The sequence below is a fragment of the Ictidomys tridecemlineatus genome, chromosome 4 (assembly GCF_052094955.1).
Source record: "Ictidomys tridecemlineatus isolate mIctTri1 chromosome 4, mIctTri1.hap1, whole genome shotgun sequence".
NCBI lineage: Eukaryota > Metazoa > Chordata > Mammalia > Rodentia > Sciuridae > Ictidomys > Ictidomys tridecemlineatus.
In genome coordinates, this window is record NC_135480.1 from 36,812,096 (window position 1) to 36,837,339 (window position 25,244).

The 25,244-nt window shown below is 36.4% G+C and overlaps 1 long non-coding RNA gene across 1 annotated transcript in view; it reads right to left on the minus strand.

Annotated features, from left to right (window-relative positions):
• Positions 1-4,362: 4,362 nt before the first annotated feature.
• The window catches only part of LOC120889610 (uncharacterized), an 81,454-nt gene continuing 60,572 nt past the window's right edge, over positions 4,363-25,244 (minus strand). The window contains exon 2 of the long non-coding RNA XR_013437680.1: positions 4,363-8,331. This is a non-coding gene — a long non-coding RNA (uncharacterized LOC120889610). The remainder of the gene's footprint in view (positions 8,332-25,244) is intronic.

The following is a 25,244-nucleotide window of genomic DNA, read 5'->3' on the forward strand; positions in this document are numbered from 1 at the left end:
TTTTGAGCTTTTACAACCATTTCTTTGGGTTAGAATGAGTTTTGAGCTTTTATAGCTGTTTTACTGAGTTAGATTTGTAACCTGCACAACTAGTTTCTTGTTGGCCCAGTCGACTTCTCCTGTGTCTTATGATTAATTCACACTAAACATTCTGCTAGGATCAACTCTCATTAAGACCCCTCTTGTAACCAGTCGTACCATTTTCTCCCCTGACAATGTGCCATGTGCCATTCTGCTGATACTTAGTAAAGACAGCTGTTGATTCACTCGAGGCCGCTCCTGTCTCAGTTATTTGTGCTTACAGTTCCCTTTTCCTTTTCCTACCCTTTCAATAAACTCATTGCCTGTTATTCTGAGCGACATGTCTGAAATCATTCTAACTTGATCAAAAGAATTAGGGTTTGAGGGGAGGTGGGGACCTTCAGGCTGCCTCAGCTTCCCAGAAGGCCCTAGCTCTGTGATACTATCACCCGATTTGTCATTTGTCTTACTTTCCAGTTGTTCACATTTCCTCATCTATGTCCTTTGTCCTTTACTGCTAACTGTAAAACCACTTTAATTCCTTGTAAGACAACTCTTGGATATAAACAAGTAAATACACACATGCATACATAACTGGGTGGGGAATATATGTCATTTATTTAATATTGTAATTGGACTTAGGACAAGTACGTGTCCTAATGCCATGTCTGTGGGCGGCATGTTACTATATGCTTCTTCCTTCTTCAGCTGCTTATATTTCCAAGAGAGAATCAGGTGCCATAATGCTATCTCAGTAGGTTATCTTGGTCATCCTCTTACTAGTCTCAGGATTACCATCAACTAATTGAGACCTTTGCCAACTTTAAGAAGGTGACATAGAAGTGACAGTTGTGTAGACGTATCAAACCCCTCTACAATGATGGTAAATAGTTTCAAAAAAATTGGTGTTTCTAAATTCAATTCACATTCTAGGCCCAGCCTAGTTAGTGGTCTCATTTCATACACTAAGCCCTTTCTCTTCTGCAAGAAATGGAAATCTTTTGGGCTTCTCTAACAATAGCTTTTGTTCTCTTTTTCCATTTTGAAAACCTGTTTGGCTAAACCTCTAAATGAAACTGATTCAATCCAGAAGGCTTTGGCAGTGAAAAATTAGAGTTTGCTAGATCATATTTTAATTTATGTTATTTAGAAAATATTTTCTTGAGACTTCTTTTCTAAACAATCTCACTACAGGTTGGGGTGCTGTTTTGTGGGAGGGGAATTCCATGCTGATTGCCATAAAGTTGTCTCTATGGGAAAAGGAGGGGAATTTGAATAGTTCTATTGATTCCTCACTTTGGGAATAGATTTGACAGTTGAGGAAAATATTGCCACACCACATGCATGACTTTGCCCAGTTTTCACAGCAACCCAGTGAGATAATCACAACATGAAGAATGATGCCTATTTTATAGATGAGGAAATTGTGATCCAGAGAGTTTAAAGCGGTCCAAGATCACAAATGTTCTGCCTGTATAGTATTTAATTTTATTATGAACAAACCCTCAACCAAACTCATAATTTACCCATTTCACTGATGGCATCCTCGTCTTCCAGGAAAACAAAACTAAACAAAACTTGGATTAATCTTCAACTCTTCCTGTTGTGGCATTTTCTGCATTTGGTGAAAGCCAAGCCCTGTTGTCTCTGCCTCCTAAAATTTCCTGCCATCTGTGACTTGCTTCTGCCACCTCATTACCCTGACAATAATTGCCTTGTTACTGTGGATCCAAATTACAGTGAGCATTTCTACTGGTCACTTGACTACCAGCTTCTCTTCAATTGCAATACAAATTCACTGCCAATGTGGTTTCTCTGCTGTACGACAACAATCATGACCTTTCCCGCTTTAGGATCAGCCATGGATTTCTACTACAATTAAAAAGTTCAGATGCCTTAAACTGCCATAAAGTGTTCTCAACTGTTTTTAATCCAATTTTATAATGTTATTTTCTACTTTTACTTGATATTCCCATCCTATAATAGGCATTACAACTGCCACCTTCTACTTGCTATTCTCCAAAATCATTATGCATTTTTTAGCAGCTGGGTCTTTGATCAAGTTCCTCATGCCATTCCCAAACCCCATGCTTAAAAATTTAGTTCAAATATGCCCCCAGGAAGGAAAGCGCCTATATTTCTCCAGCTGGAATTCATCTCCTTCTCCCACATTCTCCCAAGACTCTTGATTCAACTTCTATTTCAGCACTCCCTGGAATTCAGTTTTTTAATTATTTCTATGTGTCTGCCATCCACTATAGACTACAAATTATGTAAGGAAAAGACAATTTTATTTCATATCTTTGTTACTTCCTCATCTATGTCAATGCTGTGCATTAGTAGACATACAACAAATGTTTGCCAAACTAGATCACTTGAGAGCCTCAACACTTTGTTTTCAATTATTGCCTCTATTTTCATTAAAATGAGATTGTCACTTGAAAGGGGTGCAATATGTTGACCAAGTATACCTGATTTTCTCTAACTGTGGTCAAGTTTTCAAAACAGAAGAAGGCAGAATAACATTCTGAGAGATTTTGAAAGAGGAAACGGGCAACTTAGAAGTGAGAAGTGTTGGTGCCAGTAGCATTTTAAGGTAGCTCAATGAGAAGATGGCTCAAAGAGTGTTCTGTTAGTATATAGGGAAAACATTATGGACAGAAGGATAGAAGAGAAGGAAAAAAAGAAGCTCACATTTTTTTTAAAGTGCTAATCCTATAACAGAGACTGCAGCATAGGTTTATTCTGAGTCCTTTGTCAACCAGAAAAGAGTGTTTTTATGCTATTGATTTACTTGTTTAACACAAGGGAAATTGAGACTAAGAGGTTTGCACATTCAAATCCAGGTACATCTGATTCTAAAGGGTATTGTGTTCTGTGCTATGTAGACTTGGATAAGATGGATGCTTGGGAGAGGTGCTCAAGGACACAAAGAGTAGATGGTAGAGGGGAAAAATGGGCACCAATGGAAGTTTAGGTTTTATTTCTGATTTTATCTCCTCCTCCTCCCTCCTCCTCCTCCTGCTCCTCCTCCTCCTGCTCCTCCTCCTCCTCCTCTTCCTCCTCCTTCTCCTCCTTCAGTTCTTTTTCTCAATAAGACAGAAAAGTACATTGTGACTAGGAGAAATAGACCTCAAATCAGATTTCAAACACATATCCGTTTAAGCCTCTGCTGTTTTCTTCATAAAAAGCCTTCCCATTTCCACTTGCACATTCTGCAGCTTGTCCTGGATACAGAGAAAAGAAGAGAAGTGGGCAAGGTGAAAGGCAAGGCTTTTTATAAAATTTCTTTCTTTTATGGAACGGACTATGCTGTGAAAGTTAGTCTTGTATCTTTTAGATCATAAATCTGAGCAGGGCATGCTGTCTTTGCAAAAACCAGTAGCAATGTGCAAAGTGTTTATTGCCAAAAGCAATAGCATCATGACAGCAGATAATTATGAACAGGGCTAGTGAGCAGTACTGGGAGGAGATGGCTCAGAGGAGAAGGGGGTGAGGCCCCTGAGGGCTAAAACCAATCAGATTCTCAATCCCTGGTCTCTGTGATGCCTTTAAGCTCAATCACTTTCTCTAAGGAACAAGGGGTTTTTCTGGCAAGATGAAGTCCCATGAGAGTCATCTGAAACCAGGGATAAAGTAATGACTGAGGGTAAAGATGATTTTTTTTTTAAAAAAATAGTAAATCCAAAGCATCTTTCCACCTCATGACCTGTAAAAACTGTTGGAATTCCAGGGCAGGTTCCTGAGGATTCTTATTATTTAGGATTTTTCATCCAATTTCTCTTGCGATTTCCACTGGACACATTTTATTAGGTGCAATAGCTGGATGCTGCTGTCTCTTTCTCTTGATCTGGAGTCAACTTATGAATGAGGGCAATTCAACCTCCGCAGCATGGTTAGGAGAAAATAAGTCTAATGAATTCAGGGTGTGAGGGAAACGTCTGCCCTGGGTCTCTTTCAGTGGAAGAGGAAAGAAAAGAGGCAGTCAGGCTGCTACCTGGCAGTCCTCTGCAGGCAGGGTGTCGTCTGGACTTGGGTTTCCTGCTGGAGTGAAACAGGCTCCTTGTTATGTAAGACCCTGCTGGCTCAGTAGGCAAAGCCACCGTCTGGAGGCCACACCCAAGCCATGCTCTAGGAGCCTTTGCCTTGGTGCCTGTATGCTTACTTGGTTCATTTCGACAAACCATTCCTGTTTATAAGACTTCTTTTTATCTGAACCCTTGCCCTTCTGGGAACACAATTCTTCTAAATGAGGCAGAGCTACTACCCGATCTAGCCTCATCAGGGATTTCAGTGTTTCTGCAAGTGAACTGGACAAATGAATTACGCTTTATCACTCGATTAGTATAAAAAGTTTTATTCAAGGAAGATCAAGATTGAAATACCTGAAAAATAATTACCTGCTTTCTTCTGAGAATATTCTGAATCTAACTCAACACTTTCCTTTATAACACAAGGTCAGGATTGAGAAGCATCAATTTATTATTAGAGTACGTGACATAATGATTTCCTAAGGCCAAAGTGAGAGGTAAAATACTTATTAAGGGCATGTAACAGGAACTAATCAATCCAAATGGATTAAGGCCATGAATAATGCATTGGTCTAATTATTGAGTCATCCTTGATGACTTGTCCTTGGAGCTTACTGTCCTCAAACTTAATGCCCCACGGGTGACTGATATTTATCAAATATGTATTTTACGCATATCATCTATTTTAATTCTTTTTTTTTGAGAATTTTAATATTTATTTTTTAGTTTTCGGTGGACACAACATCTTTGTTGGTATGTGGTGCTGAGGATCGAACCCGGGCCGCACGCATGCCAGGCGAGCGCGCAACCGCTTGAGCCACATCCCCAGCCCCTATTTTAATTCTTAAATGGTATTATGATGTAGATCAAATTATTTTCATCTTATAGAAAAATAAAAGTAGAGCGAGGCAGAGAAAATTGCTTAGGGTCACAACACAAGTGAGTGGCAAGGCAAAAATCCGGACACACCTCACCTGCCCCAAATCATTGTTACCTACAACACTGCTTAAATTATTACCCTTGCTTTAAATTGTTTGCTACAGGACACCACATAACTCAGTGTATTGAATTTGTGGTCTTATTTGAATACCACACGGTTCTCTCTCCTTCATTATTCTAATAAGCAAGACTTTATTGAATGCCTACAATGTACAGAAAAATCAAATGGCTCTTACAGCAAACAAACTGCTAATACTCTACCATGTTCTATATTCAACTGACTCATGTAAGTTTTACGAAAACTTATTTGGCCAAATATGAGTGAGGGACGAGAGATTTCTCCTAAAAGTAGAAGTGCTTATATGAGAGAGGTTTTTCCTACAAGGCAAAATAGCAAATCTTTGACCTCAACGGAGACCAATTTGATTTCATTTCCAATTTCATGTTTGGCAAATGAGATAATTGGAAGTCTAATTCTGTATGTAAAAAAAAAAAGGTTATTTTAAAAAGTTCTCCTTTGTTCCTGCTCACTTGCCTGATTCCCCTCTTCAACCTGTAACACAGCTAAGATAAATGTGGTGAGAAGTTCCTATCTCTCAGTACCAGTGGAGGTGGGCAGAAGTCTCTCTTGATCTCATTTCATTCCACCTGTATTTATTGAATGCCTACTATGTGTGGAGAGCTATGCCAGGGGATGTTCTTTCCAGGGCTCACTGTGCTGCCTAACCACTCACCCATTGGAAGCCTTTTTGCACTTTTTCGTATTTCGTAGGCTTGTCTTCTTCAGGCCTTTCCCCCAGTTATAGCCAAGAGCAACATGAAGTCTTTGAAGCAGGGTTTACAACCTTGTTTTCCTATTACTAATATAGCATGCTGTTCTCATCAGCAGCCTAATTTGGCTATTGACATGGTGACAGGCTGGAATGTTTTCTCAGAGATCCAACAGCAAAAGAAAGCAACAACAACCAAAAAGGACAAGGAGTTCAGAACAAGGAGAATCCTTCCAGAAAAGTCTACAAAAAGAAATTGAATTCCTCCAGTGCTCTAAGAATCAAGTACTTGGCACGATAGAGCAAGTCTGGGTATTTTCTGAAAAAAAAAAAAAAATGAGGGAACCTGTGAAGAATACAAGGTGACTCTCCTTCCTCCTCCTGGCTCTTCCATGGTTTCTGTCACCTTTCTGGTAGATACAGACTCCTCAGTACATCACATGGGACCTTTATGATACTATAATTCTTCATCCCTTCAGAATCAGCTAAATAATCACCTTTTCCAAAAAAAGTTTCAGGTTAACTCTGCCTCACTAAAATTGGCCGGTCCTTCTTTTGCGTTCTTACTCTAACTTTCATTATATTGAATTTCAGTGTTGGGTCATCGTGAGACTACACATTTGATTGCCTGGGATTAAAGGTTAACTTCTACACTTAGTTGTCTGATTTTCAGCAAATTGCAAAACATGTCTAAGCTTCAGTTTCTTTATTGATTGAATAAGAATAATAATAATAATGATATTTTTTTTAAAAAAATGAGGATCAAATGAAATAACAGGTTAAATTAAATATCACAATTTAATTACACATGTCTCTAAATATCTTATTCTTTACCATAATTGCATGCCTATTTTTCCTATTAAATAGTGAATCCTTTAAGTGTGAAATTTATGTCACATATATTTGAACTTAGTTTCTCATTGTGTTCTTAATTAATGGATAGAAGCTTCATGAAGTAGGATACAGTTCATTGTATTCTGTATTAGCTAGTATAACACTAACCGATAAAAATACAAAAAGCAATACAAGATTTTGTTTGTTTCTATGAAATTCTAATTTGAATAATTGTGCATATTTTTGAGGTACAGAGTGATAATTCCTATACACAGTGTGTAATGATCAAATCAGGGTAATTAACATTTCTCTCTTCTTTATCATTTGTCATTTGTGTTATAACTTTTAATTTTAATTTTTTTTTTTGGTAGTGAGGATTGAACATGGAGGTGTTCTACCAATGAATCCCCAATCCTTTTTATATTTTATTTTGAGACAGAGTCTGGCTTGTTAAGTTGCTGAGGCTCTTGCTAGCCTGGAACTTGAGATCCTCTTGCATCATCTTCCTGAGTTGCTGAGCTTATAGGCATGCACCACTGTACCTGGCTTGTAACATATTTTCATACCCATTATCTAACTTCCTTTTATTCTCTTTCATCTTCCTATCTTCTTGCGACTACTCTTCTACTCTCTATGAAATCAACTTGTTTTTTCACATATGAGAAAGATCATGTCTTTCCAAGCCTGTCTTATTTCACTTGTCATAATGCTTCCCAGTTCCATTTATGCTGCCATATATGATAGAAGTCAATACTTTTTCATGCCTGAATAATACACTGGTGAATATATGCACCACATTTCTTAAGTCACTTTTATATTCTGGATATTAACTTCTTGTTAGATGATTAGTTTGCAAATATTTTCCCCATTTTGTAGGCTATTTTTTTTAAACTCTGTTGATTATTTCCTTTGCTATGAAGAAGCTTCTTTGTTTGACATAATCTTATTTGTACATTTTTGCTTTTCTTGCTTAAACTTTGGGGTCTTATCCAGAAATCATTGCTTGCATGGATGCTTTGAAGTGTTTCCCCTGTTGTTCTTCTTGTAGTATCATGTTTTACATTTTGGTCTTTGATCCATTTTAAATTTATTTTCATGTATGGTGAGAGATATGAGTCTAGTTTTGCTCTTTTACATATGGGTGTCCTGTTTCCTGGCACCATTTATTAAATCGAGTGTCCTTTATCCAATTTCCACCTTTGTCAAAGATCATTTGGCTGTGGACATGTGGATTCATTTCTGGGTTCTCTTTTATTTTTCATTGATCTACGTGTCTCTTTTTATGCCAGTATCATGTTATTTTGGTTATTTTAATTTTGTAGTATGTTCTAACATCAGATATTGTAATACCTACAGCTTTGTTCATTTTGATGAAGATTCCTTTAACTATTTGGGGTATTTTGTGGTTCCATTTTAGGTTTGTTTTTTCTATCTTTGTGGAGGCTGCAATTGGAATATTATGTGTATCACATCGAATCTGTAGATTGCTTTGGGTAGTAAGGACATTTTAGCAATAATTCTTCCAATTCATTAACATGGGATATCTTTCTATTTTTTGTGTCCTCTTTAAATTTTCATAAGCATTTTGAAATTTTCATGTTAGAGATAATTCTCTTCCTTAGCCAACCTTGTTTATTGACCGTCCTGTACCTCTCCAAAAGTGTGATAGAGGAACCAAGGATCCTTCAATGTTATGGCTCCACACATGGCTTCCAAGGTCATCAAACTTCATGTATCTAGAGATGAAGGGAAAGACTCTGTAAGAACATACCTCAGTTCTGCTAAGATCCCACTGCAAATCCACACCATTTCTACACAACTCTATGCCATAGGATAAGTAGAGAATCAGCCATTATAGACAGGCTTTGAAGGATATTCAGGAATCTGATGGGTAGAAGTTGATCAGAAGGATATTCAAAGGAAAATAAATGAGATCAGTCACAGAAAGGGAAAGGTAAGAATTACAGAATCAACACATTTCAGGTTTCAATAGGAACACAGGGTTCATGGCCAGGAGTTTAGAGATAGAGTGGAGTCAGAGCTCAGTTTGTAAACTTCATTGTGACTCTTCACTTAGTGTCACACTCAGCCAAAGGCTCTGTACTTCTAAATCCTGGCTTCCCTTACTGCCTCACACTCCAGGGCAAAACTGGTAAGCCTGAAAATAACTGAGGCCATCAGGTAACAACTTACGGTATGAATCTCAGGAGATATTTGGTAGACAAGAATAAATATTTGCTGCTTATCTAAAATTCAGATTTAACAAGGTGACTATATATCATCTGAAAACTTCAATTTTAAGGATAAGATGAGGAATCTAAATCATATTTCTTTCAGTTGTAATTATAATTCTTTATGATTTGGATAGACATTTTTAAAATTTCCCCTTCCCAGTCATTCCCCTTCTTTCTAGTTTTTCACACACAAAAATCATCCCCTACCAGTAATCATTCTTTCAAGTTGCCTCAATTGGTTAAAAAATGAAAAAGAGAGACAGATGTGCATTGTGCAAAATCACAAATGAGCTTCTGAATAATCAACCCAGTATATGATGGGGCTGCAAGCAGCAAGTTCAAACTCACCAAGTTATTTTTGGTGGTATTATTCTTTTTGAATTTTCTTTTTAAAATTTTTATTTGTTCTTTCTAGATGTGCATGACAGTAGAGTATATTTTGACATATTATACATACATGGAGTAAACTTATTTTAATTAGGATCCCATTCTTGTGGTTGTACGTGATGTGCACTTTTACTGTGGTTTATATATATATATATATATATATATATATATATATATATATATGAACATAGAAAAATTATGTCTTATCAGTCCTTTTAAAAGCTAGTTCTGATGGCCAGTTATCAATGTTCTTTAGTTGCTAAAGCCCACCAATTAGATCAACTTGTTATTAGTGCCAAACTTAATTATTCTAAGGAAGTTTTCCTTTGCTCCTAGACCAGGATGGATCACCAATACAAGGTAGTTATCTTATAAACACATAGAGATAATAAAGCAATGTTAATATAGTAAAAGGAATAGTAGTGTAGTAGTAGCAATAACATCTTCATGGGTCTCTTCTTTAGGAGAACTATTTTTACCATTTTTAATGCAAATTATTTTGTATAACCTCAAAAAAATTAACTTCGTAACAGAGAGTTTAGCTAACTTGCCTAAGTCTGACTAGCTGGTAAAATGAAAACCCAGAGCTACTGGGTTAAGGATTGATGTGTCATCATGGTTAGTTGCATTAATACAAATTATATTCCCAATGGAATAATGACTGAAAGCATAAACTTTTCCATACTTAAAGACAGTCTTGAAGTGAGTCAGCTGACTCAGGTTCAAATACTGCCTTTTGCATTCTCTTACCTAGTATTTTGGGTAGGCTATTTACTTTCTCTGTCCTTTAGATTCTTTGTCTCTAAAAGAAAATGAAAGTATCTACTTAAGAGGTTAATAGTATAAAATAAAGTACATTTAATCAAAGAAACTGATACACATCAATAAAAATAATAGGTATCATTATTACTATAAACATTTACTTCCATCTAAACTGTTTTGTACAGAATTTACTTGTCATAGAAATGAGGTTCCCAATGTTCACATATAAATAAAAATTAAAAATCCAAATGCTTACTATTTATGTATCTCCTATTCATCCTATTATTGTAAAAAAATTGAGATGGAGTTATATCTATGAAACTAAGAAATAGGGGAAATAAAAAGCTAAGCCTGCCTCAGTGCCAGTTAGTTCAAAAAACATCATAATATTCTTTCATTTTGCTTCTAAAGGAAGGATAATATCTTTCTTTTCTAATAATGACTTGTAATTTTTTCTACTAAACAGATTAAAACAAGATTATTCTTGTTTGATGATGATAGATGTGTGACTGTTGTTTTGGAAAGAAAGTACTGAAAGCCTGACTTCACACTAAACTAAAAAACTAGTTAGTATCTCTTCTTTGCTCTTGGAATGAAGACAATTGTACATCCTTGATTTTGCTATTTGGGTATGATATTATCTCCTTTTTGCATTTCTTCCCTTTATTCTAATTCTTGACTCAAGTTCCACCTCATAAGAGTACAAATAAAGACGTTGATCATTGTTCAGTGCCTAGTCTTTTCTAATTCCTTGCCTAAAGTAATGTAGGACTTGAGTATTTCCATTGGTTTGGAACTTATCATCATATTATTGCATAAAAACCATACAAATTAAACTATCAATGAACAAAACATGAAGCTTACATTCTGAGCTCTGATTGTTCCATTTTTCTAGTACTCAAACAGTCTATCCTATTTCTCTTTCTTGTAAACATCTCACTGTTGAAAGAGACATTTAACAAATGCTTACTCAATTAAAAGACATCAGAATTTAAGTAAGTAATATAGGGCAGAAGTTGACACAAAATAGATGCTCACAATGAATTTATGTCTCATTTTTATGTTCTTACCTGACTGTGCAAGCTTCATAGATTTTTTTTAATTTATTTATTTATTTTTAGTTGTTGATGGACCTTTATTTTATTTACTTATATGCAGTGCTGATAATCAAACCCAGTGCCTCACACATGCCAGGCAAGTGCTCTACCGCTGAGCTACAACCCAGCCCTTCATGGATCTCTTATGAGGAGTTGAGAGCTTAACTCTGCTCCCAATTAGATTAACTCAACAATCTAAAAACTGAGCATCTAAAACATTCTAGTTGACTTAACGAGTCCTCAGTCAACAAAATGTTGTTACTGTGAGATATTAAAAATCTGCCATCATAAGTAGAATATTGTTATTTTTGTCAGGGACATATTTTCTGGAAGGATGTCTTGCATTTTCCAAAATGAACATCCTATATATTCTTACAATGTAACACGGGCTGACTTCCTCCTACCCCTCCCCTCTAACCCAGGTTGACTATTGTCACTGCTTCAACTAATAGTGAAGTGACACTATGTCTTCCTAGCCTGGCTCTCTCCCTTTTGAGACATGTATCTTGAGAGCGTTGAATCAACAAGTAAAAAAATCCACCTACACTTAAATCCCTACATTGGAAAAAAAAAAATGTCCAAAAGAACCTCAGCTGTGCCAGCTTCTATCTGTTCCATATCAGGTATTAAAAGATTAGAGTGAAGTTGGTGTGATATCAGTCCTAGCCACTGTCTGATTATACCCTCATTAGAGACCTCAAGTCAGAAGGTCCATATTGGCTTCTCTTAGATTCTTGACCCACAAAATCGTGAGAGATAATGAATGATTATTCTTGTTTCAAGCCACTAAGTTTTAAAGTGATTTGTTGCATAGCCATGGTAACTGGAGCAGGGCAACTGGAGAAAACAATTGTTAGCCCAGTTAGGCCAAACTGTCAGACAGAAGAAGCATGTCTTAGAACATTCCATCCTTCAATGTAAATGACCACTGTGATGGTAGAGTAGAGACGCTTCCCAATTTGTGAGGTTTCCATTGATTCCTGGGGTTGTAACCACTGGAGAAGTCTAAGACAGTTTTGCCTTAAAAAACTCGTGGTTCTGGAAGAATAAAATATTCTTTCTTCTTAATAGCTTTTCCAGTAATTAAGGTTTTATTTCCACATCCTTTTTAGTAAGTGTAAAAGTACACTCCAAATCACTCTTTCTCTCATAGTGGTTAAGGGGGTGGGGAGCACAGTCCATATGTTTCCACATAAATCGAATTACTATCTAAATTCTGGCCTTCACTGAGGTCACACACCTATATTGTGGAGGGCTTCAGATGGTGGAGGAAAAATTTTACATCTGGAGAATATCAAGTCTTGTTGATTGTAGCTTGCTGACTGCAATTGCCATGCCAATTTTCTTGTTATTAATCCTTTCGTAACATTAAAGAAAAAAATGATTCTAAACTTGTCATAAACTGGAATTGGGTAATAGCTATGGTGGACAATAGGCAACTCAGACTTGCTAAATATTAAAATGCTTCCCTCACTGTCACTGAGGTGAAACAAAATGTGAGGTCTACACATGTGGGGAAAACGTAAAAGAAAAGGAGAGCTTTGCTTCTGGCCATGAGTAAAAGAATGAAACAAAATATGCAAATCCCCCAGCTGCTGAAAGTAAGAAGCTCCATGCAGTTCACCAGTGAAAAAGGTGCTAAATGGCTACTGTGTCCCCCCATTTGGAATTGTTCAGAGCAAATGGATTCCTGAGGCTTTGGTCTGAGAGAGTGAACAAAACATTGCCAATAGATGATTAGTGGGCTTTTAAATAAGGGAAGTATTTAAGAAGGCAAATGGAGAAAAATTATTTTTCCATGTGTTTTATCTTGCCAGTATGCCTAGTCAGGGAAAGAGACATCATGATTCTCCAACACAATTTGGGATTTTACATCAGAATGTGGCATGAACTCCTTTGAATCTGAGGGCAGAAGAGAGGGATGGAGAATCAAAAACTATTTCAGGTTTTCTACTTCTTTGCTCCAACAAATAATGAACTTTGGCTTATGAATGATGCATAAAAGTCTTTTAAAGACCTTTTACCCTAAGCCATTTTGTACTAGATGAGCAAGTATTTTAGACACAGTTAGTATTTTGGAATGATCCTCCAGATTATGTAAAACAGTGCTTTACTTTATCCTTGATTAATTTCAAAACATGATTAAGAGGAGGGGTCTTGGGCCTATATCCCAATCCCTTACTTCTTGATTGCTTATAACAGGTTGCTTTGTGCCTAAAGTTCCCCATCTTTAGAAATTAATTGTATGTACTAGCTCCAGAGTACTTTGTGGGAATTAAATGTAATGAAACACTTGAAAGACTTAGAGTAGGGCCTCACATTTGCTCCTAGTTAGTATGATTATGTTCAGCTGTGGCTTTCTAACTTACTATAAGTGCATACTGTCTTCTTGGCTGGTTTTCCATTTGTTTTCTTCCTTTCCTCTGTAGTAGTGAGTGGACCATGACCACTCATGGCCATTTGCTATCACAAATTATAACTTATAATTTTCTGTCTTATCCCCCTCCTTCTTTTCTCTTAAACTTGAGACAATTTATTTGCAGTTTAATAAGGTCTTCTTTTCACATTCTATCTTACTAATAGCTTTTAAAAAAACTATTCCTTTAGAAAACCAAACAAAGAAGTACAAATCACCATATATGATTAAAAGGTAGTTATTTAACCATAAGCTTCATGAGGCCATGAGGCCATGTTTGCTTGCTTGCTTGCTTGCTTGTTTGTTTTTGTTCACAATTTTAGAGTACATATAATCCAACAACATCAGGGTTCTTTTTTATTTCTTTATCATTCTTTTTTCCTGTGATGAATTCCAGAGTAGGCTAGCCCTTGATAGTATTGAAAGCTGTGTTGATCAGGGTCCCATCAGGAAACAGATGATTTATTCTAATAAGGCAATTTGAGTAGAAACTAATAAGGCACTATTTTGAAAGGTGTGGAGAGGGGTTAGTGACAGCAACCAGGTCTTGTGTCTCCTTTCAAGGCCAACAAGAGGGTATGATCCATTGTAATAGATATCAGGGTTGAGATGGCGTTAGGTACTGCAGGAAATTCAGCAAAGACTTCTCTTTTATGATGAGAGGCAGAGGAAGTCAAGAAAAATTTTATTCATGGTAATAGTTAAAATGGATTTTGAGGAAAAATTAAGTGCCTTGGTTATTTCTCTCAGGGATTTTATTTATTTATTTATTTATTTTTATTGTTGGTCGTTCAAAACATTACACAGTTCTTAATACATCATCTTTCACAGTTTGATTCAAGTGGGTTATGAACTCCCAACTTTACCCCGTATACAGATTGCTGTTTCACATCAGTTACCCTTCCATTGATTGACATATTGCCTTTCTAGTGTCTGATGTATTCTGCTGTCTGTCCTATTCTCTACTATCCCCCCTCCCCTCCCCTCCCCTCCCCTCCCCTTTTCTCATCCCTGTTTAATGTAAATCTTCTTCTCAAGCTCTTTGTCCTTACCCTGTCCTTGTTTACTCCCCTTATATCAAAGGGGTCATTTGGTATTTGTTTTTTAACGATTGACTAGCTTCACTTAGCATAATCTGCTCTAATGCCATTCAGGGATTTTATTTTAAGCATTATTTCTAGATGCTTTCTTAGGAACTCCCTACATCTGCTAGACAATCTTTATCACAAGTATCTAATATTGGATCCCAGTGTTCCTCACCTCCTGGTATTCATGTGCTAGTGTAAGGTAGATGTTGTGACTTGCTTCTAACAAAGAATATGACAGAAATGATGGGATATAAGTTAAGAGCTTCAGTTACAAAATGATTCTGGTTTCTTCCTTTTTCTACCTCCTTCCCTCCTTCATTTTCTCTGTGAGAAGCCAGCCACTGTGTTGTAAATAACTCATGTCAGTCCATTGCTGCTGCTGCAAATAAATATCTGAAACTAGGTAATTTGTAAATTATGGTTTGCTTTCTGGTTTCAAGATGGTACCTTGTTGCTACAACCTGTGGATGAGACGAATGCTGTGTTCTCACAGATAGAAGAGAAAGAAAAGCCAGGCATCTCTCTGAAACCTCTTTAATAAGGGTATTAATCCCAATCCTGAGGGCAGAATTCTCATAGTTGAATCCAAAATGGTTTTACCTCTTGGTATCACCATTTTGGGGATTAAGTTTTGACATGAATTTTGGAGAGATACAGAAATTCAAGTTGTGGCATTCTACTCTGTGTACTGCTAACTTCATATCCTCTTTGCATTTCCAATAGTTCCAATACCTCTGAGCCTGGGTTGATTGGTTTATTTGAAAATATTTTTTTCTTTGCTTATTTGTATTTTTGTAAGATCTTACCAAATGGCAGACATCAAGGTGAGGAAAGATTTAAATTATATTTATAACTTGGGCTCAATACACTTCTTCTTTCAGGAATATAAAATAATGGTTTGGGTTTGGGTTTTATAGTTTTATAGTTGGGTTTTATACTTTTAGTCTACTATAGTATTCAAATTCCTCTATCAAAAGCCTGACTTTGAACTAGGGTAAAGACTGGAATGTTAGAGAGTTTCGCTCAGTGTTTACATTATATAAATATTAGTAGAATATTTATCTTGCACTTTAGTATTCTAAATTTTGTAATTTAGTTAAACATGCAAATTTATTTATTTACAGAATGATTATTTGTAACATATTGATACCCTTTTAAAAGGTTAATAACTGGAACTAGATGTAGATCAGAGATGGAATTATAAGCCAGACCTGATTCAGTGAAGGTGTTCATTTTTACATAGGAAGGAATTTCAAAGAAGGAGCATCTTAATGCACTATCAAGTGAACCTACATTTGTGTCCATTGCTCTGATTTATTAACATATACCTGAGCATGATTGGAAATTCTTTTGTTGAAACTCAGTAATAACATGGTTTCTTGTATTTAAAATGTAGTCATAGAGAATGACTCAACATCCTACACTATCCAGGTCTATTTTAGGTTTAGCTAAATATCCCATGTCCTAGGAGAACCCTTCTTAGTTCCATATGAACTGTGTAGGTCTGCCAGTTAGTGACTGGACACCAACAGCATTGATGTTATCTGGGAGCTTGTTAGTAATGAAGAATCTTGGCCCTACTTCAAACCTACTGAATCAGAAATTATTTTTAATATGCTCCACTGGGGATTTACAGGCATATAAAATCTAGAAGGAACAATAATGAGTTGAGAATCTGTATACCTTAAATTTAAATTCCTGAAATGTTTCTGAAATGTTTTTAAATGTTTCTATTTTCTATTCCCTTTTCTCTGACAGCAGTATTGTTCAACTTATGGGCAGATCTTCCATAGTCCTAGTCCCCTCAGGACTTTGTTAATTATATTATCCAGAGAAAGCACAAACTGCCAATTGCCTACTGAGAGGTACCAGCTGTTTTAGCTTCATCAATCTTCCCTTTGTGTATGTGTTCACGCACTTTCAAATTAAATTTACTGTTTCAGAAATGTCTTTTAACTCAGATACACCCAGGAATCTGGAGAGTCATGATTAAACTCACTAAAATGTACAACCAACAACTTACTATACTAAAAAACTAGTTAATAAACAAAACTCTGGTAATCTGATAATTTGGAATTCCAAAACTCTATTACTAAACTTCTCTGGACAAAAATAGATGAAAAATACCTATGTCTAGCTTTGGGGGTGGGGATAGAAATACCTTCTACTTTCATTTTTGTGCAAATGATTTTCTGATAATTTAATATACACATTCATAAACAAGTGGTCAAAATCATGAACTAGATCACTTATACATATTGAAATATCTTTGTTGGCAAACCTCCCATCTCCATATGCAGTCTGACTATATGGGTTCTCTCTCTCTCTCTCTCTCTCTCTCTCTTTCTCTTATTTTACAAGGCAGCATTTGTCCTGGAGGGTAGCATAAATTTTAATTTTTATATTTTGAATATGCTTTTTCTAAAGCACTTTTCTTTAGTATTGTTGTTTTCAAAATTTGCTCATGGATCCATGGAATAATCTCCTGAACATCCAATGTTTGTTTAAGTTGGCATAAAGCACCCAACAACCACACACGCCCCACTCCCCATAAAAAGAAAATTCCAACAAGGCTTCCTATGGCCACCATCCAGAAACAAAGCTCAGATTCACTACTGGCCCAGTACCTGAAACCTTGACTGCTAAGTGGAACTGCAGGGTTGACCTCAGATCAGGAATGAATGTATGGCTTTGTAAGGTAATTAGGTTTTCCTGGCCTTTGATTTACTTCATCCTTATTCTACCTTAACTAAAGTATTAAACGGCATAACTTCATCAGACAAACACCCCTATTTGAGATTTGAATCAAGACAGGTTTGAGTCTTCCTTTACTCTGCTGACAAGAGCCAAATGATTTAGAGATCATGGGAATTCCATGAACCACAATGTCTCTACCTTTAAAATGAATAAAAATAGTGAAATATTTTGCAAAGTTATTGTGAGAGTTCAATTTTTAAGTATACAATAAAAGCACAGAATGCAATCCTTCAGCATTTAGTATTGTCACCATGGTAGCTATCCATGTTATTTGTAATGTGACAGTAATTGCTGTCCTGAAAATAAAAATAAAATAAAGCTATAATTCTGCACATATGGGTACATATGTATATTTAAATATATTCATGTGTTTTCTACAACTATAATTTATTTGGACAATTCTTTCCTAGGCTGTTGCCCAAAATATTAAATGCCATTTGGGAAAGGAAAACAAAGCAACACATGTTCTGATTTGTCCTGGGCCAATTTTGCAGTTTTTAGACCATATCAAAATGCTGTTGTTTGCATGAATTATGTATATGTGTACCTGACAACTCGTACCAGAGCCTTGCAGAGTCTTGCAAACTAGTCTACATTATTTTATACAAAATATATGATTAAAGTTATAGCTTTTACAGAAGTTTAAATATATATTATACCCTCCTTATACAGAGGATTGCATATTGAAGGAGTTTGGAGTCAGATACATACCATTCAAAACTATTTGATCAAGGGCAAGTCACTTAATTGCTCGGCCTTAGGTTGTTTTATATTTATAATATTAATTACAATGATAAAGTACTACTATAGCAATAATGATAAATTCCATGAACATTTATAGAGTGCTTACTATGCCATAATCCACATATTTATTTATTTAGTTCAGTATTTGTATTAGTCACACTTTGCAGATGACAAAATGGAGGCTCAGAGATGACCAACATTATCCAAATAATAAGCATCAGAGCTGGGCTTCACATCTATGCTTCAAAGTACTGGGACTTCCTATTTTGGGAAGTACTGACAATTTTCCAGTGTTGTCATTAGGAATTGAGTCAATGCAGAAAGAGAGTACTTTCTAAACTATGAAGATATGTAAATGTTAGCTATTATTTGTGTTATTAAAGTCTTTAACCTCTGATGCTAGAGTAAACTCTATTATGATATAAGAGAAAATTCAAGTAGAAAAAAAGTCCTGGAAAGCTACCTTTTCAGGATCTTTAATAATGTGCTATTTCTAATATATTGTTTCCCTAGCCAAAGGCCATTTTCAAATTCTTCTCCATTAAATACTAAGGCATTGCCTCTATTGAACCCAAAATGCTAGATACTTATTTCTATCTTGTATTCATTTCACATGGGGATGGTTGCATTAGTTTCCTACGACTGCTGCAATAAATTACCACAAGCATGGTGGCTTAAAACAACAGCATTGTTTCTTACAAAATTAAACATATTTTTAACATATGAGCTAGCAGTCACACTCTTTGGTATTTACCCGAATTAATTGAAAACATTTGTCTACACAAAACCTTCACACAGATGTTTATAGCAGTTTTATTCATAATTGTCAAAACTTGGAAACAACCAAGATGTCTTCAGTAGGTGAAAGGATAAATAAATCATAGTGTATGAAGATAATGGAATATTATTCAAGGTCAAGAGAAACTGAGTTCTTAAACCATGACAAGACAGAAAGGAAATTCAAAGTGCATATTCTCAGTGAACAAAGTCAATGTGAAAAGATTTTGCAATTGTAATGGTTAATTTTGTGTGTTTATGTTTCTGGGTTTTGGTGTTCCCAACTATTTGATCCATTACTACGTGGAGTGTTTTTGTGAGAGTGCTTTTGGATAAAATTATCCCTTAAATTGGTGGCGCGGCATCATCTAATCAAGTGAAGGCCTGAATAGAACACAAAGTGTGACTCTCTCTAGTTAGGAGAGGATTCTTTTCTGCTTGACAGCCTTCTGACTAAGGCTAGGCCTATTTTCTGCCTTTGAATTAGAATCTAAACATTGGCTCTTTTGGGGTCTCTGGCAGGTTGACTCACCCTCAAGATCTTGGACTTTCCAATCTCCAGTACCGTGTAAGCCAATTTCTTTTAATAAGTCTCTCTCTCTCTCTCTCTCTCTCTCTCTCTCTCTCTCTCTCTCTCTCTCTCTCTCTCTCCCCCCCCCTCTCTCCCCGTGTGTGTGTGTGTGTGTGTGTATATGTACAAACACACACAATCCTATTTGCTCTATTTCTCTAGAGAATCCTGAGTATTGTAATAGTGTATGTTTCAAATTTTATGAGACTTTGGAAAAGGTAAAACTATAGAGGCAGTAAAAATATCAGCAGTTTCCAGGTGTTGAGGAAAAGAGAAGGAATAAATAGGCAGAACACAGAGAATTTGAAATTTTTTAGGGCGGAAAAACTATACTTTCTTTTACTTTAATGGGGGACCCATGTTATTATACATTTGTCAAAACTCATAGAATGTACACCACCAAAGGTGAACCCTAGTTTAAACAATGGACTTAGTGTGATGATGTGTCAACATAGTTCATCAATTATACAAATAATGTGCTGCTGTGGAAGTGGATGTTGGGAGGCAGATTGTGTAAATGAGAGGGCAGGAGGTATACATGAACATAAAGAAAAACACAGGAATGTATTCTTTCACAGTCCTGGAGACCAAAATTTGGAAATCAAGGTTGTCAGCAGGGCTATACTCCATCTGGAAATGCTGGGGTAGAGTTCTTTGCCTCTTCCAACTTCTATTTCTGTGGGCATTCCTTGACATGTGGACCCAACACTCAGTCAAGGCCAAGTTGCCTTCTAATCCTCTTTTCCTCTGTGTGTTTCTTATAAGGACATTTGAAATTAAATTTGTTGGGGACTGCAAATCAAGTCAGGATGGAGCCTGGCAGTTTGCCAGGAGAAGTGGTTTGTGAGGCAATGCCACCAAGCCATTAAGATGATGGGGATTCCTTATTGGCTGATTGCCATATCTGGATGATGCTAATTGAGTCAAGCTGTGTGTAATCAGTTAGGTATATATACCTCTGCTGTTCCGCAATAAAGCGGCTCCTACTACCTTGGGTGCCCACTATCTTGAGTTCCCCCTCAGTTCCCGCTGATTTTCCCCTCAATAAAGCAGTTCTTGCTTCAACCTTCAAGTTGCTTGTCACCTCCCGGTTATTTTTCCCTGCCGGACTGCGACAAAATTTAAGGCTCAATTGGGTTAACCAGGGCAATCTCAAGACACTTGATATAATGATCTGTGCAAAGAACATCTTTTTCCAATAAGGTAATATTTACAAGTTCCAGAAATTAGGGTATGGACATGTCTTTTGGGGGCTATCATTCAGCTCACTGGAACAATCATTGAATCCCAATCAGAGGCCTCAGGGAGAATGTATTCAATGATTTCTCAAAAAGTTTTGCTTCTATTTGTGAAAAAGGATGCATGAGAAGTAATTAACTTTCATTACTCCCTTTCTATAAGAGATGTTCAAGAATAAATTACCCAAAGCCACAGAAGCTATCCTGGGTCCAAGAGATGACAAACCTGAAGACTTGGTTAAGCTGCGGAAAAAAACAGAATCTCATTCTATTTGTATTTGTAAATATGTGTGTGGTTTTAAACTGTCGATGATTATGATTTTTTGGCTAGTTGCATCACAAAACATCCTAACTATTAACATAGGAAAATACAGCATAAGAGAAAAAGGAACTTAAATGATATTCAAGATATATCAGTTCACTGAAGGGAGAGTAGTTTAGGGATTACTTCATGAATAAGGGGTTATTTAACTCCTTAAGAATAAGGGTGAAGAGCAGTAACCTCGAAGAAGGGTAAAAAATGTTAGAATAAACTACTAGAGTAAAAAGTCTAATTGAAAACAATTAGAACTGTGTAAAGATTTGAATAACAAATACATAGAGAGAGAGACATGGAGGAATGCCAGGGGCTTCAGGGTAAAAGCCTCAGGTGAGTCCAGTTGGTAAAGTTAGGAATAGTGTAGGTGAGGGGAAACTTGAAGACTTCTCACACCATTGCACATAAGAACAAAGTCCCAAGTTCTAGATATATCCAAGAACACAAAGGCGTATCAAGTGTTCTTCCTTAACTCAGAGATTAAAGGAATGAGATTCTGGCTTTTTCCTCAGCTTAACCAAGCATACAGATATATGATCAGTGCTAAATTAGGAAAGTGTCTGAAAGCAATATTTGTGAGAAATTAGGTCTCTCGGTAAGACAGAAGTGAAGACTTAGTGTGAAAGCAGAAAACTATGAAAAGCTTAAAAAGCAAATTTGGCTTGTTGTCAATTTGTCAAGTAGAAGCTCCATTGTGAGTAATCACTCTCCCTGGTACGTACCCTCACCACTAAAATGACAAAACTCCTTGAAATCTTCCTAACTTCCCAGTCTATGCATTTATTTACTGTATTATACTATATCCTTAAATGGGTAGCAGTTTATAACTGTGGTTGATACCATTTCAATTTTTTTATTTCACTAAATATGAGCTTATGTTGAATATAATTGGCATTTTAAAAATAGCAACAATGATAGAACTTAATAAGAGAACTTATTCTTTTGTTAAATATTAATTTTTCCCAAGTGTATTTTTTCAGACATTCTGGGAGTAGAATACTATAGGTATTCTGATATTAAAAAAGATAAAGAACATCCATGTCCAGATTCAGATCAATAAATACATAAATTATATCAAGCATAAAGCATTGTGTCCATCATTTTTTCCTTGCTGTGACTAAAATACTCTACAAGAACAACTAAGAGGAAGCAATGTTTATCTTAGCTCATGAATTGGGAGGTTCAGTCTATGGATGACTGACTCCATGTCTTTGGGCCCAAGATGAGCCCAGAGCATCAAGGTGGAAGGGCACTGTGATACTGTGGTACTGTGGAGGAAAGCAGTTCAGCTCATGGTACCCAGGAAAAAGAGAGAGAGAGAGAGAGAGAGAGAGAGAGAGAGAGAGAGAGAGAGAGAGAGAGAGAGAGAGAGAGAGATATGTGTGAAGATGTGAATTTGAACCTTTCCAAGGCACACTGCAGTGACCCACCTTCTCTAGCTGTACCCTAACAGCCCAGAGTTACCATGAAACACAGTAGACCTTTCAAATTAGGATGGACCAGTGAAGTTACAGGTCTAATAATCAAATCATTTACCTCTGAATATTCCTGCATTAACAGAGAAACTTTCGGAAGATACCTCATATATGAACCATAACACGTATGTATATCTTGCTTCTAAATCCCCCAAGTCACATGGATGAACTTTGAGAACACACAGGATTTTGCAATAAAGTTCTGAATTCAGAGAATGGAAAAGTTTAGATATTCATATATAGAAACATGTGAAAGCTATTGTGAAGTAGACGGAGACTGCAATAGTATTGCATCATTGGAGCTGGATTTGAAACAAATCTTATGAAGTAAAATGCCAGTCAAACTTCTGCTTCTCTTCCAATCCTTAGCAGTAATGAAAGAGCAATCCATGAGTCTGCACAGACTGACATAGAGCCAAGGGAAGCTTGTGAAGATTATGAAATAACCTCTATCATGAAGTTCATGGAGTCTTCCCCTCAATGTGATTATGTGAACTTTAATTTTGATTCCTGTCAGATTTTACAGATCTCAATGCTGGAGGCTCCCTGAAAGACTTAAAACTGGGCTTTTGCAAGAGTGTTTTTCCTTTTTCACATCTATCGGACAGAATCTTATTTCACTGGAGCTAAGGAAGTTCTTTCATTCTGTAGCTGAAAGATCTTTGGCTTAAGTAAATGCATTAACTTCTTGGCTTGAAAGCTGAGTTGTTTTCTCCTGCCCCATCATCCTCCATTCTTTGCTTTTCAAAGCCATCCTCACTGCTACACACACCTTAATAAGCAAACACTACTCCTGTTCCACGTTACAATCATGTGAACTTTGCATGGGCTCAGGCATGGTATCATGAAATGCTGCTATTTTAAAAAGAGTTCTCCAGATCTCCCTAACAACACTGATCACCATCTCTCCAATCACCAAAAGCACACCCTATGTTTATCCTTGAAGGATAGTCCCTGAATAGTTTCTAGTTTCAGGGCAGAAGGTAGGAAGTCCCCATTTTTAGAAAGATATTATGATGCTTATCTAAGACCATGTCTTGCCTTCATAGTAGTTAGCCTATACTGAGTACTAACCATGGTGATGATCACATATCTTTTAATTCTTATAACTACTTTATTCATCAGTGACCACAATTATCCATTTTACAGCTGAAATTTATCCCTCCTGGAGTTCAAATCACATAGGTAACATCACATGCATAGTAATGATGGAGATGAAGTTCATATCAAGTGTGCCTGTTCCCTTACTACCCATCCTCATTTGCTGAGGTGTTTACTGGACCTCTGTTTCAACCATATGCTGCCATCCTGTACTCTAATATAGATCACTCCAGTGAAGTCCTTTCAAGACCAAACCTTTATAGGAAGCATTTTCTGCATGGGATATGGTGGCACCATTCTATCAGGTTGAGTCTAATGGAAAAGGCAACCAGCTCCAATTATGCAGCTCTGTCAACTTCATAATAGTTTTCATATGTTGTCCAAAGAACAGGACCCGAAGTACAACATGTATACAGGGTGAAGAAAGTCTTTTAAGTCTAGAAGGGAGGCATAACTGCAGAGGGAAATGTGAGTTTGAAGCTCTGGATGTGAAGCCAGAATTGGAGAAGGCAGAGAAGCCCCTGAGAGATGCTCCAGATGTGGAACTGTGCAGAGAACACAAGCAGATTCCAATTTCCCCATAACAAGCAATTTTAGGGCCTAGGATCCTACCTGGATCTTACCTGCCTGGGTAAAGCAGTAGAAGAATAGAATCTAGATGGAAGAGACCCTCCACATTTATCTTCATGACAGTTAAACAGTCCAGTCAATTTGCTCTAATGAAATAGTGTCTCTTGGGTGCTATTGATGTGCCACATTCTTTGCTAAATCATTTTATTTCATTTTCATGAAACTCTCACAAAAGGCATAGTATTATTTATTATTCAAAAAGCTGAAAGAGAAATTAATTTTCTTGACTTCCTTTGGTACTTATATTTAAATGTTCATTCTGAGATAAAATATGGCATAAGGTACTACTCTTAACACTTATTCATATTCTAGTTGAAATTCAATTAGTCACAAAAGAATAACAGGTTTCATCCTAAAAATAGTCACCAAATGTTTATAGTTGAGTATATCCAACTTGCCTGGATAGTTTTATTTTTTATAAGTAACTTTGAAAAATCCCATCCCCTGCACCAGACTTTTGAGAAATGTGTCTAATTATGCCTTTTCTGAGAGCAGCATGGGATGGAGCAAAGATGGCCTGACAGTAGCCCATGTAAAAAATCAGTAAATTTGCATAACTGAGTCTATGGTATGAATAAGCTTCAAAATGAATTAATTAAGTTTAAGCTTCCCAAGTACATAGAACATTTAAAAAAAATTCCCAAGAAATAGATACACTTGTACAGTCCAGTAAGATTGTAGACTAGTACAACCACTATAGAGAATCATGTAGAGATCCCTCAAAAAAAAAAAACTAAGGATGGAGCCATCATATTACCTAGTTACCCCATTCCTTGGTATTATCCCCAAAGAACTAAAATCAGCATACATACATGACATACAGTCATCTCAAAGGTTATAGCAGCACAATTCAAAACAGCTAAATTATGCAATCAATCCATATGTCCATCAATAGAAAGATGGGTAAGAAACTGTGGTGTATATACTTAATGGAGTTCTACTCAGTCATAAAAAAGAATGAAAATGTGGCATTTGTTGTTAAACAGATGGAAATGGAGAATATCATGCTAAGTTAAATAAGCCAGGCTCAGAAATTCAAAGGTCCAATGTTTTCTC